Source organism: Eptesicus fuscus, chromosome 6 (assembly GCF_027574615.1).
Source record: "Eptesicus fuscus isolate TK198812 chromosome 6, DD_ASM_mEF_20220401, whole genome shotgun sequence".
Taxonomy (NCBI): Eukaryota; Metazoa; Chordata; class Mammalia; order Chiroptera; family Vespertilionidae; genus Eptesicus; species Eptesicus fuscus.
In genome coordinates, this window is record NC_072478.1 from 70,690,769 (window position 1) to 70,705,142 (window position 14,374).

The window sequence follows — 14,374 nt, forward strand, 5'->3', positions numbered from 1 at the left end:
CAGTCGCCCTCCCTCCCCGCAAGCCTCTGCCTCCTTCCTTGCTGCTCCTTCTCCCTGCAGCCCACTCCTGTCCTCAGAGCCAGGCCTCCGGAGAGGGTTGGCGCACCCTCGGGCAGGAGGCCAGTCGGTCCATCCTCTGAGGAGGTCAGGCAGGCGCTCACCTCACAGACACCCAGCCCCACCAGGGCCAGCACCCCAAAAGGACCAGGCCCTGGGGCACCACATTCAAGGACCTGAAAAGAGCTCTCAGAAGCTCTGGCTGGGTGCAGAGGGAACAAAGAGAGAAGGAATACTCTTTGCTGTCACGCCCTGGCCAAGAGGCAGAGAGAAGCCAGGGATCTAAGCGAGCATATCCACATGGGCTCACAGGGGATCCCAGCGCCCAGACTCGGAAACAATCTTAGTTCCTTAGCGGACCTGGGGCCCCAAGTCACCATGCGACTTATGTCACAGGCCCTGCAAGATCTGCCCACTGCTGACCCCTCTGACCCCATCGCCCCAACCCCTCTCAGTGCTCCTGCCACATCAGCCATCTTTCTGCTCCCCTTGCAGCTATGCCCATTCCTGCCCCCAGGCCTTTGCACTTGCTGTTCTCTCCGCCTGGGAAACTCCACTCTTTACAGCAGGCCAGTCACTCGGCACCTTCCAGCTGTCACTCTCGGCCAGCTCCTTTTTCTTGCCTTCACAACAGGATCACTATTTCAGCCGTTTTGTTTCACTGGTGTGTTTGTGAGTGGATTGTCTGTCCTCACCCTGTGGAAGCAGGGGCCTTGCCCATCAGAGAGAGCTGTGTTCCAGCCCCGAGAAGGGACTTGCCCAAGATCATGCCGGCGGGAAGCGGTGAATGCTGTGTCGGGCTCAGAGCCGCTCCCACCCCTGACAGAGCCCCCACCACCCGGTACCCGATGGGGATGGGCCGGGTCAGGGACAGGCTCGCATCTGCCACAGGTCCTATCAGAACTGCTCTCAGGAAGCCCGAAGGCAGGTTGCCTTCCACCCCCGTGCAAGCAGGGCTCAGAAGAAGCTGAACAGAGCAGGTGGTTCTGCTTCTCTCCCATTTCACAGACGAGGCAGGCGAGGCAGGGAGATAACGTGCCCAATCAAACTCCCCAGCTTCTAAGTGGCAAAGATGGGGCTCAGACCCAGGCAGTCTGGGGCAGGGGAGGAGCAAGTGAAGGGGCAGTTCTGTTCTCAGAACTGTGACATGTTCGTCTACAGTAGAGGGTCCCAAACACTTCGAAGCAAGAGAATCTCTGGAATGGTCCTTGGAAAGGTCGGTTTCGCGGCCCTGCCTCAGTGGTTCTCACTCTGCAGGATCGCCTAAGTGACTCTGATACAGGAGCTACAGGGAGCCCCACACTTTGATGGGGGGTGTCCTGGCCAGAGACCAGAGGAGCCACCACTGCCACGGTCCCTCCAAAGCCACCATCCTCCTCCACCTCCACTTGCCCTCTCCATCCCCCCTGCTTCCCCGCCCCTGCTGCCACGGCGAGCTTGCACTGTCAGTGGGTGAACCTGAACGTTCTTGAGCAGCTCCCTGCGAGGCGATGGGGTGGAGGGAATGGAGAAAGGAAAGGCATCTGGTCAAGCTCTCCCGTCATCCCCACACCTGGCTGGGAACCCCAAAAAAGGATGATGTGCTCTGTGTGGTGCTGCGTAAGCTGGCTGCTCGTGAAGAAGGGCCTGGGACAGAGAGGGCAGGTGTGGCTGAGACCACCCTGCTCTGTCCGGACGTGCAGATGCTCATGTGTTGGTTACAGTAGCCCCTCTCACCGCCTGACGGCCACACTTCTCACAAGACTGGAGCTGGGAGCATGCAAGAGCGGGTTTGGCCATCAGAAGTTCAGCAAGCACTCACTGAGCACAGCCTCAGGCCTCAGGCCGAGCGGTGGACAAGGGTCGCCATCTCTGCCCGAAGTTCTGGAGCACCAGGTGCTGAAGTTGCCGCCAACCCATGGATAGGGAAACTGAGGCCAGAGAGGCCACCTTCCTCCAGGCCTCCTCCCAGGCCTGCGGCAATGAGGACAGGGAGCTGCTGTGGAACGTGTCCCAGTACAGCTGGAGAGGCGCCAAGCCTCACCTGGCCCCGTGCTGCTGGGAGCCAGGGGCTGATTACTGAGCAGTTTCTGCCTCCAGCTCCCCGGGGGCCCCCAGCTCCTCTGTCCTGGCCCCTCTGACTCCGTGGGCCTCCGGGGCCCTCTGGACCCGCCCCAATTCATGGCTGGACACAGCTCTGATGGATCTGTGTCTGGCCCGTCCAGTTGTCAATTATGTTGACTGTCACCGGAGTTTCAAGAGAGGATTTGGCACAGATCTGACCTGAAGTCCTCCCTGAGCTACGAAAATCTCTGTCCCCCGGAGGCTGCGCAGCAGAAAGACCCGGATGGGAGCCTCAGCCCGTCCTATATCTGGAGCTACGTATGCCTGGAAGCAATCCTCTTTCTACGCCTCAGCTTCCTTCTCCATCAGAACCAACCGCAAAGGCTCACGCTTCCTGTCTCCCTCACAGACGCTCCTCCAGGTGATTTCGCTGGCAACCTGGAGGCTTTGCCCGGGTGAGCGCTCAGAGCCTCCCAGGCCAGAGTTCTCCGGCTCCTTTAGAAGCGGCTCAGCCCCCAGCCCCACCCAAACCCCATTTTTCCCGACAACCAATACTGCAGAATTAGTCTTCAGTTCTGAACAAGAGCAAGAAATCATTAGAATTTTCCATCCGAGACTTGCTTTCATTTGTATTTGCCAAACCCCAGCCTGGGGTCTCTGTTGTTCGTTATTTGTATTTTTCGTTTGTCACTGACGAGCTGGTTTCAAAATCCAGTTGCCCATGTTCCAGGGAAGTGCGGCCTCCCACACGGTGCTCAAACTGGCCCTCTCTGGCTCCCTGTAGGGGAGAGGGAGCTGAGATCCAGATGGCTTAGGGAGCCGCCATGGGATGGAGGAGACAGAGGGAGAGATGTGAGGGAGGGGGAGTGTGGAGCGCTGAGGTAAACAAATTCGAGTCCAATTACCGTAGCAACCTTGGCCCCCCTACCCCCATCCCCGGGAAGGGAGATGGCTGAAAAAAATACGATAATAATATGGAACCAACCACATGATGGTGGAAGTTGGTGTCCAGCTGGGAATTTGCTACCATCTCTTCCCCAACTCCATGGAGTGGGGACGCCATAGAAAATTCCAGAATCAAACAGGATAGGGAGCTTGGCAGAAGGGTCTGCAAAGCTCACAAGTACAATATGGTTAAGAGGGAGGAGCCTGTGGTTAGGAAAGAAGAGAGAGACTGAGAGCAGGCTCCTGGAGCAAAGATGCTGTCCACTCCTCGCCTGCCACCCGTGGCCCCGCCTGCAGGGCCTGCTGGGTAAGGAGGGCCCAGGTCTGTTCCAGACACAGGAGCTCCCTTCCTGCGAGAACATCTTTTTGTCCTTGAGCAGGTGGTGATAGATAGAGAAACCGGCTCCGAGCAGGGAGGTAAGTAGCCCAGGGTCACCGGGAGAATTAATATCATAATTGAGAATAACAGCTAGGCCTCCTATTTACTAGATAAAATAGCGCCAGGGGATGTGCTGAGAGATGGGAAAATAGAATTTGAAATCATTTTTTATTTCTCTGCAAATGTAGTTGCTGCTGCATTTCCCCCTCCTCTCCCTGGGAGAGCAGCCGCTGTCTTTTCCTGTGTGTGCGCAGACGCTGAGACCCTGTGTTCCCCCGGATTTCACACCCCCCCCCACCCCGCTGGGCAGTTTCTCCCAGCAGGATGCAGGGATGGGCCGGGAATCACCAGGGGTGGGGCCAGCATGGCCACCAAGTTCACCCCAAGGACACCTGCAAGGTCAGAAGTGCCCCTGGGAGCTGGGACCCACTGCCAGCTCTCCCGGTGCCAGGCGCTCCGGATGGTGGAGGGGGTGGCGGTTCACATCCCAGCTCTGCTCACACTCGGGCCCCTGGAAACTCAGTTTCCCCTCTCTGCGAAACGGGGCCACTCTCAAAAGGCTGTTAGGAGCACCCAGGGCAACCAATGTGCCAAGAGTCTCAAATGCGGCAACCGTGATCAGGTGTCCACGCTGCCGGAGACGTGGTTACAACACGTTGAAGAAAAGGGCATTTAGGGCAACTTATGCGAGAATTTTCAAGAGCTAAGAAATTAATTGGGAAGTGTTAACTGTAGAAATAAAGTAAAAAAAGAATATTACCTCTACTGAATTAGTACAAAGCAATTAGTAAGAAAGAAGAAAAAAAATTGGTCTAGAGGAGGAGGAAGACATGCAAATAGCTGTGGCATTGAGACCCAGGAGAGCACAGCCCCTCATCAAGGCGCCCCGAGCTGCAGGGGCCTCGGGAACTGCGAACCGGAACTGCACGAGGCAAACAAAAGGAGAGGTGAGGAACCCAGGCTGCACACCAGTCAGACCAGGGCCACACGGGTAACACCAGGTTCCCCAGCAGCAGGGCAGGTGGGGGTAAGTGACAATTAGACCTGGGTGCTAGTTCCTGTTCTGCATCCACTGGCTGTGTGCTCTTGAGCATGTCATTGAAGGAGAGTGGAAGCCATGGGCTCTGAGATCCTTCCCAAGTCCCAAATCCAGCAGTCTAAGTGCTCCGGAATAGGGGGGCGGAGGGAAGGGAAAGGCTAGATGAGGGGGGGTTGGAAGGACCTTGGAATAAAATAGAAGGAGGCTGGAACCCCTCTCTGGGTATGGGGCCTTGGGCAAATTCCTCAGCCTCCGTCTTCTCATCTGTCAAATGGGAAGAAGAATCTCTGCAGAGGCCGTTGAGAAAGGTCAGTTGGATGAAGCATGTGAACACAGGCTGGGCCATAGTTACGAGCTAACGTCTGCTTGGCTCCTAGCCAGGTCGGCCCTGTTCTGGGCCCCCTGCCCTCTGTAAGGCTTGGATAGAACTAGCACCCTCCCTTCCTCTTAGGCCCCTTGTAGCTGGCTAAGACAATCCATCTATCTCATCCTCCTGGCCACAGGGATTGGTCTGGGGAGTGGGCATGTGACCTAAGCCAGACCAATCAGGAAGAATCTCGGGACTTGGGCAGGAAATGCCTGACCCCTGGTAAGCTCTTTTCCCAGGTTAAACAGGGAGCATGTGGTTTTAAGAGCTGCTGAATGTTCTCACAGGGGATCCTGGATCCAGCCAGATCTGAAGATAGATTGCCACATGAGCCAGCATATCCCCTTGTTTGCTGAAGCCAGCTTGGGTCCTGCCTCATTCTCGGCCACTACTTAATAAAGCCTCTTCCCTCGCACCAAATCGCTGGGCTCCAGGGTGGGAGCTCTCGCCTGCAGATACCCACAACAGCAAGCACTGGGCCACCAACCACGGCCATTGCCGCCTGGCCCAGCTGCTCCGCCCACTCAGGAGCTCCACACGCTCACCTTGCTATTAAGCATTGCCAGGAGCCGGCCTCCTCTTCGCTCCGGGCCCCTGTGCAGCCAGGCTCAGAGCTGCATTAAATAAAGACTACAGCCCTGAAACTGTTCAAATGGATCTACATCAACGAGGACAGCAAGGGGATGCCTTTAAATAGATTATCACCAAGCGCCAGCCAGGGCAGGCCAAGTTTGCCTTTAGCATTATTCTCTCCCTTGTTCACGTGGACCCACCCCCTCCCCGCCGACTACTTTCAGCTCACCTTACCCCAAACCCTGTCATAAATTAACTCAGACAGTAATGACTTAGATTTAAGAGAGGAACAGAACATAGGAGTGGTCAACATTTAACCTAAAGGAGAGGCTTGGTGATGATGGAATTTTAGGCATTTTAAAGCCACAATAAATCAACGAAATATATGACTAGGGACAAAGGAACTTCTCCACCCCCACTCAAGCCACACCACCCAGGCCCCAGCATCCCCATCATTTCACTGCCCACAAACCCTACATCCTTCCGGTCGTCCTGGGAGGCTGTATCTCAACGTCCATTCTGTGCAGAGTCCGGTTCAGGTTTGTGAGCTCCCTCCTCAGGGAGGTCAGAGACGGGAGGAGGGATGCCTCCCTCCTTTCCCCAGGGTCAGAGTTCCTGCTTGCCCAGGGGTGAGATCCATCACGGGGGACTTCTGAGGGCTGGTACCAAGGAAGTCAGGGCTTCCTCAGGGCGAAGTTGCTACAGACCCCACTGCCTGGCCAGGCACCCCTACCCCACCCAGGGAGCCAGGCTCCCCACCTGGGCCTTGTTTACCGTCCTTGCCAAGTGCCAGGCACTCCCTAAGGGCCTCAGGTGCATTATCTCTTTTAATCCTCAAAACTAGACTATGAAGTAGGAACTGTTTTCTCTCCATTTACAGATGGGGAAGGTAGGGTGCAGAGGGGTCAAGCTGCCTGGCCAAGGTCACCCAGCCAGAAGCCACAGTGCTAGGATTCAAGCTCCGGGGAGCTGGCTGCAGAGTCCAGAGCCTCACGCCTATACTGCCGGCCCTCCCTGGAAAGCCGATATAAAAACGGCTTCCACATCTATGCTATTGTTTATTGCCTGCCATAGGCCAGGCACTGAGCTAGGCAGGTCATGGTTGTCCATTTTGTCTTCATAACCACCCTACAAGTTAAGCCCCGTTTCCCAGTCGAGGACACTGAGGGTGAGGGAACAGACGTGAGGGTCCTCCAATCACTCAACCTGTGAATGGTCATGCCGGGATTTGAACTCAGGTCCTTCTGATCCCAACATCCATGCTCTCTGCCCTTTAGGATGTGACAGCCTACAAAGAACTTTCCGAAAGAAGCTGCAAAGATAAACAGCACCCAGAGGTCCCATGTACTAGCATTCAGTTCCTTCCCTCCTTCCCCGCCCCCTCCGCCCCCGCCCTCTGCGGTGACATCCGGCATAACTCTGGTGCAAGGCCAAGACCAGGAAGCTGGCACTGGTACAACGTGTGCATATCGTTCTGCCATTTTATCACCTGTGGGGCTTCACGAAATCACCACAGCAATCAAGATACAGAAGTGTCCCATCACCACAAAGATGTCCCTCGGGCTGCTCCTTTGCTGCCACCTCCGTTCTCCTCAGCATCCCCAACCCCTGGCAACCATGAACCTGTTTGCCATTTCTGTAACTGCGTGTCGAGAATGGGATGTAAATGGAATCTTACGATTGTGAGCTCTTGAGAATGGCTTTCTTCACTCACAAAGTATTTATTTTAAAATAAATAGTTATTGAGTATCTACCACATATCAGGCAGCTGTTAGCTCCTTTCAGGAATCCTATATAATAAAGAGGTAATATGCAAATTGACCCTCACGCCCTCTTGTCATCACAAGATGGCCGCCCACATCATCACAAGATGGCCCCCCCACATCGTCACAAGATGGCCACCCCAAGATGGCTGCCCCCTACATCATCAAAAGATGGCTGCCCCCATGTTGTCACAAGATGGCTGGCAGGGGAGGGCAGTTGGGGGCAGCCAGGCCTGCAGGGGAGGGCAGTTGGAGGCGACCAGGTCTGCAGGGGAGGGCAGTTGGGGACGATCAGGCTGTCAGGGGAGCAGTTAGGTGTCAATCAGGCTGTCAGGGGAGCAGTTAGGGGGTGATTAGGCTGGCAGGCAGAAGCAGTTAGGGGCAGGCAGGCAGGCAGGCAGTGGTTAGGAGCCAGCAGTCCTGGATTGTGAGAGGGATGTCCCAGATTGGAGAGAGTGCAGGCTGGGCTGAGGGACACCGTCCCCCCCCCTTTCCTCGCGCCCCCCCCCCCCTGTGCACAAATTTCATGCACTGGGCCTCTAGTCTAATCTAATAATAGACAAATATGCAAATTGACCGCACCTTCGCTACACCTAAGCCATGCCCACCAGCCAAGCCACGCCCACCAACCAATCAGGAAGACTATGCAAATTACCCCAACAAAGATGGCGGCTAATTTGCATATCAAGACAGCGTCGAAAGAAGCCAAGAGCTGCAGAAGGGAGTAAAGCTTCGAAGAAGCAAGCAAGCCGGGGGGGTGGGCGGGGGGGGAGGAGAAGGGAGGAGCGAAGTCAGGGCCGGGGGAGAAGGGAAACGCAGGCGGGCTGGCGGAGAAGGCAGGGCGGGCGACAAGGGAGGAATGGAGGCGGGGTAGAGTGCAGCAGGAAATCCTATTGCAGGATTTTTCCTGCAACGGGAATGCTAGTATATCACATAAGACTCTTTGGTTGCATGTGACAGAACCCACCTCAAACTGTATTGTAAAGGGAATGTATTGGCATTGGTCATGGGAAAGTCCAGAGGTGGGGCTGACTCAGGCCCAGCTGACTCTAGGGGCTTGTTAGGCCCGCTCTCATTCTCCATGTTTTGGCTCTGCTCTCCTCTGTGCTGGTTTCCCTCACTGGCTGGCTCTCTCCCCTTGGCAGCTGCCAGTTGCTCTGGCCTCGAATCCTGCTTGCTCACAGACCCAGGAGAAAGGAGCACCCCTTTCTTTAGAAAAGTTCCAGCAAAGGTTCTGCCCGGATTGGCCCGGTTTGATGCCCACCTAACCCCAACCCAATCACTGATGGGGATACTGGGGCAGGGTGGGGGAGGGGTGTTGCAATGCTCTGATTGGCTAATTCTTGGTCATGTGCCCTCTCCTGGAGTCCAGCTTGATGTCAGCCCTGCCCAAATCACAGGAATTGGGGGGAGGGGCATAAGGAAATTTAAGATGCTATTGTTAGCGAGAGGGAGAATAGGTGCTAGGCCCATGGGATGCATGATGGCATTATACTATCTCAGCTCAACTTGTTTGTTTTTCAAAAAATATGAAGAAAGTCAGGCTTGGAAAGACTAAATGATGGAACCAAATTCAGAGCTTTAGTCCTGGGAACTGCCCTGCCAGGGTTTGAATTCTGAGTGGAGATGCCCACGCTCCCTCACTCCCATGCTCTGATGCAACATGGAAAAGCTCTGGCAAAGCAAAGCCTGGCCCTGGCTGTGGCCTTTGGGCAGGCCACCCTCTTTGAGACTCAGCAAATGAACCATGTGACCCTCTGGGCTGCGGGGACCCTCAAAGAAAGTGGGTATCCACCCCCACTCTCGGCGCGCAGGCTGGCACGGGAGCTGCACACAGTCCCATCTCTATGCGTGTGCAGGCCCTGGCACACGCTGCACGCGTGGGCTGCCACATAGCACCAGGAGAGCCAGGAAGAGACAGCCGCCATCCCATAGCGAGGATGGGCAGATGGAACGAGTGACTCAGCACGGAGACCAGCTGTGACCAGATGAGAAGAATAAACATGAAAGCCAGAGGCCAAACCTGCCATGGCCCCCCTCAGAGCCAGGCCTGGTGGCTGGGCCAGGCAGGGGTGACAGACAGACCAGGATGCGGACAGGGGAGATGGATGGCCTCACCAGGCCCAGCCAAGTGAGGAAAGCCAGACAGATGGTCTCATTAAGGAGTCCAGCCCGAATTCGGGAACAGGGCCCCATGTGGGAGTGGGGGGACCAAGGCAGGCTCCTTCCTGGCAGGGCTCCTCCAGGCCTGGGTGGTTCCAGATGGGGCTTGGGTCCCTCACTCATTCTGGGTAAGGGGCCACCAGGTGCAGGCAGTGCTGGGACCAACAGCTTAGAATCCCTGGCCACAGCAGGTGGACCATGGAGCCCTTGACCTGGTGTCCTGTCCCAGCAAAACCCCATCCCTCCCTCATCAAACTCCTCATCACTGACAACACTGTTGAGCACCTGCCACGCAGACACTGTACTGGGCATTCTAGGTGCATCACCTCCATGGTACCTTGGCTGTCCCCTCAACCTGGAGCCCTTTCCCCCCAGGTCTCCACACACTGACCATTCTTCAGTGGTCACCTCCTCCCAGAGGCCCTCCCTGACTGCCCCATCTGAAGCTGCCCCAACACTCTCTCACTCAGGGCACCATTTAGATTTGTCATAACCTCATTGCCATCTAAACTTATCCCACCCATTTACTAGTGCTTCCTGGGTTGTCCCCTGCTAAAACAGGAGGTCCTCCAGGGTGCCACATCCTAGAACAGCGCCTGGCACATAATATAGATGCCTGAGAAATTTGTGTGGAGCCCAGAGAGGAGACCTGCCTGACCCTCCTCTCCCCATCCCTGCTTACTTTTTCTCCTTAGCTCGCCCCGTTTTCTCGCTTTCCACATGTCTGTCTTCTTCATTCTCCATCTCCCAACTAGAACAGAGGCCTCATGAGAGAAACAACTTTTGTCTGAACCCCCAGTGCTTTGTCGGTTCAATGACTGGTGCTGGGGTAGATATGGTCCCCGAGGAAGCTGAGAGTGGGAGGAAGGGACCTGCCGTGACCTGATAGAGAGTCGGGGCCAGAGCAGGGCCAGAGCCAGACTTCCTGCTCCAAGTCCACAAGCCCCCATCTGAGGCGCTTTCCCCGCTCCTGTTCCCCCTGGCTGCGGGGAAAGCACGTAGGCCCTGAGCTCATTGCAACGGCCAGTGTGGTAGCTGAGTGGTGGCCCCCAAAGACATCGACATCCTAATCCCTGGAACCAGTGAAAATGTGACCTTCTGTAGCAAAATAGACTTTGCAGCTGTGATTAAGTTATGGCTGTTGACATGGGGAGGTGGGCCCTATGCAATCACAGTGTGCTCATAAGAGGGCAGCAGCGGGGGGGGGGGGGGGGCGGGGGGTGGATACAGGTGTAGGAGATGGAGCACCTGCCACAGAGGTCGGCCCGATGTGAGGAAGGGGTGCAAGCCACAGTGGGCAGGCGCCCCCAGGAGCCAGAAAAGGCAGGGAAACCGATTCTTTCCTAAGACTCCAGAAGGAGCCAGCCCTGCCCACACCTTGACATTAGCCTAGTCACTAGACCAGTGGTTGGCAAACTCATTAGTCAACGGAGCCCAATATCAACAGTACAACAATTGAAATTTCTTTTGAGAGCCAAATTTTTTAAACTTAAACTACTTCTAACGCCACTTCTTCAAAATAGACTCTCCCAGGCCGTGGTATTTTGTGGAAGAGCCACACTCAAGGGGCCAAAGAGCCGCATGTGGCTTGCGAGCCGCAGTTTGCCAACCACGGGCCTAGTGAGACTGACTTTGGACTTCTGGCCTCCAGAACTGTGAGAGAACAAAGTTGTGTTGTTTTTTAAAAGTTACCAAGATATAGTTTCAGTATCTAAAGAGATCTGTTTCACAGCCATGTTAATATCTTTTTTGCCACCAAACTATTCACTTTAAAATGGTTAAGATGGTACACTTTAGGTTCTGTGTTGTTTTCTTTACCACAATAAAAATGATGAGGAAGAAACGTCACCAACCTTGCGATCATTTGTCATAGCAGCCACAGGCCACACATACGGCCCGCGTGCAGCTGGCCAGGCCCAGGGTGCTGAGCTCGTGATGGCTCGGGAGGGCCAATCCCGGCTCCTTCCCTGGTGAGCCTCTGCAGTGGCAGGGAGGGGCCGTGCCAGGGGGAGCCAGCTCTGTGCCATTGATTGGCATGACAGGAAGAGAATAAGAACAAGAGCAGGCATTAGCGCACCCTTCCTGAGAGCTAAGTGCTGTACCACACACCTCACTTCCTCCCATCAGCATCCCTGCGAGGCAGTTTCTACGATGAGCCCTAACTTCCCACAAAGAAGCAGAGGCTCAGAGAGGCGAGGTGACTTGGCCAAGGTGCCATACAAGTAGCAGAGCTGTGCTCTTAATCACCATTTCCTGCCTCGCTCCCGGTTGATTCAGTCAGTGTCACGTAACTGCTGTCACGGGCATTTAAATGTCTTAATGCTGCAGCTTTTAAAAGAGCCATAGTATTGCCTTCTTTCTCTATGTTTGCAACCTGGCATTCTCTCTCCATTAATCATAGACCAGAGAGTCTCATTCTGTCCTGATACGCCCACAAGTATATGAGATTGCCTAGAAAAGTGAAAAAAAAAAAAAAAAAAGCGCTCATGTTCTATGTACAGGTCTCTAAGGCCCTACAGCAGAGCCAGACATGGTGGTTGCAAACTAGTGCCTGGTCTGCAGAGGGTTTGGCGTGGCCTGCACTATATTGGGTGTTATTTTTAATTGGTGCCCAACACATAACATCAGAAGACTTCTCTTCCCATTTGGAAGTCAGGGCAATGTTTTGCCTTACCTCTGTGTAGGTTAGGACAGGCTGAGCTCTGCTGCAGTAACTGACGCCTCCGTTCTCAGGGCTTCCCACACAGACGCTGACTTCTTTCTCACACCACATGTCCAATGCCAGCAGCTGGGGGCTCTGCTCCACACAGTCACTCAGGGACCCAGGCTGAGCGAGGCGCCACCGCCCTTTAGCAGCAGGTGAGACCCATGGCCTTGTCCGTTGCTGCTTCAGGGGAAGAGGAGGCCGGAGAAGAGCACCTGGATGCTGCAGAGCCTCAGCATGTGACGCACACCTGGCTTCTTCTGGTCACTGGTCGTTGATGGGATGTAGTGATGTGGCCCATCACATTCCAAGGGGGTTGGGAGGTACAGTCTTCTGCGAACTCTCATCTCCCTAGTCCTATATTGGTGAACACCATTCTACCACAGCTTCCCCTTTGGCAGCGGCTCACTGGACAGGCGTTCGGGGTGTGCAGTGCACAGCACCGGAAGCGCAGTTCATGCTGTGTCACTGGGAGTGGTGCTCCCTGCGGGTGTGCAGTGCAGAGTCTACAAAACTGGCCCTAGCAGCCCTGCCCTCCGTAGATAGGTGCATGTGCTCCGGGTTGCCCCAGTGCTAGGCCAACCTCTTCAATGAACTCTCCAGAACATTCCGATCGCATCCCTTGTCTTAGAGTCACGAATATGGACTCACATTAAATGCAAACCCTTCATTAATGTCAGCTTCTACAGGATAAAGTCAAAATGTCTTTGCAGGGCATTTAAAGAATTAACAAATGGGCCTCCGCTTCATTACAGCAGCATCCCTGCTCCTCCTGCCCTTCCTCCCTCCCGAGCTCAGCCCCCTCCCTGGGCTGCCATGCGCCCCTATGCTCGTATCTGAAATTCCCAAGGTGAGTTACATGGGCCTCTGGCCCTCAGCGTGGTCCAGTAAGCAAATCAGTTTGGGAAATAAATGGGCTACACTATACCCCATCCCGGAAAGCCACAATGGGCACGGTGTGTTAAAGGTTCTGACAGGTCCTGCATGTTCGGTTTTCTTTGTTTAATCCAGTGTTGCAGAATTGCGCCCTTTCTCACACAGAACCCGTGATGTCCTAAGGCGACGACACTCTACCCATGTACGTGTTTATGTCCGCACCATTCTCTCTTCCCCACACTTCCTTTCCTCAGGTCAGCTTAGCAGCTCCTACTCATTCTGCAAAGGCCATTCTGAAGGTCCCTCATAGCCTGTGTCCCGCAGAATAGTTGGCTCTGAGTCAGGATCTCCCTGGACCAGGACTTCTGCAGGGCAGAACACTGAGCTCCACTGGGGCCGTGGGCCCCGCTGTCTCCTCAGCAGCCTCCATTTCTGGTCCTTGGAAGGGGGACATCCTTGGCCCTTGGCACTCACCACAGCGGTGCTCAGTCTTCCTTTTCCCCTGGGGTGGGCAAGGCCCCCGGACTCAGCCACCTACAGCCACGCTCATCCTCGGAGGCTCCCAGAGAGCAGGGACGTCTTAAGGAAGTACTATTGGTTGAGTTCTATGCTAAAAACTCAGGAAGTAGAGGAATGAGCATGTAAAATGCCCGGTGGTGAGGACTATAAAGAAAAACAGAGCAGGGAGGGGGGGTTGGGGTGAGGGGTGCAGGAGGTTGGGAAGGAGGGCCGCCCCTTTTCTGCGGTTGGTTCAGGAAGGTGACACTTGATAAGGTGACATTTGAGCAGAGATCCGGGGAAGAGAGGGAGTCAGGCGGATGGAGATCCGTGGGGAGAAACTCCAGATAAAGAGAACAGTAAAGGCAGAGGCTCTAAGTGGCCGGTGCCTGTAAAGGGGCCGTGGCTGGAGCAGAGCGGTGAGGGGAGGGAGAAGCTGAGACTTGGTGCTCCGGCCCCTCCCCCATGGGGTCACAGCGGAGGGGCGCAGGGGTGGGTGCCAGACATCCGGAGGACAGAGCTAACAGGGACTGCTGAGAGCCCTCGGGAGGGAGCAGAGACAGCGGGCAAGAATGACAACAGTTAACATGAGTGATGAATGTCTTCTCTTCTCCATCCTGACAGAGTGTCTCTCTGAGTCTACACATCATCTCATCTGGGTCTGAACCTGAGGCTTGTTAACTCGAGGCCCAGGCCAGTGGGCCTGCCCGGACCCCATTCCCTTCCTGTCAGAAGACGCTGGTCCCTGCAGAGCCCTCTTTACTCCCTGGAGCGACCCGCAACATATAGGTTGTTGGCCCGGTTTTCACAGGCCAGGAGCCTGGGGCTTTGAGGAGGGACGGGGCCCATCAGAGACCAGCCAGACCCCTGGGCTCCCAAGGAGAGTGTGCTCTGCTCTGGAATCCTGCCCAGCAACGGCCAGGGGAGAGGCAGGCGGGCAAAGCAGACTGATGCCCAAGGCATGATG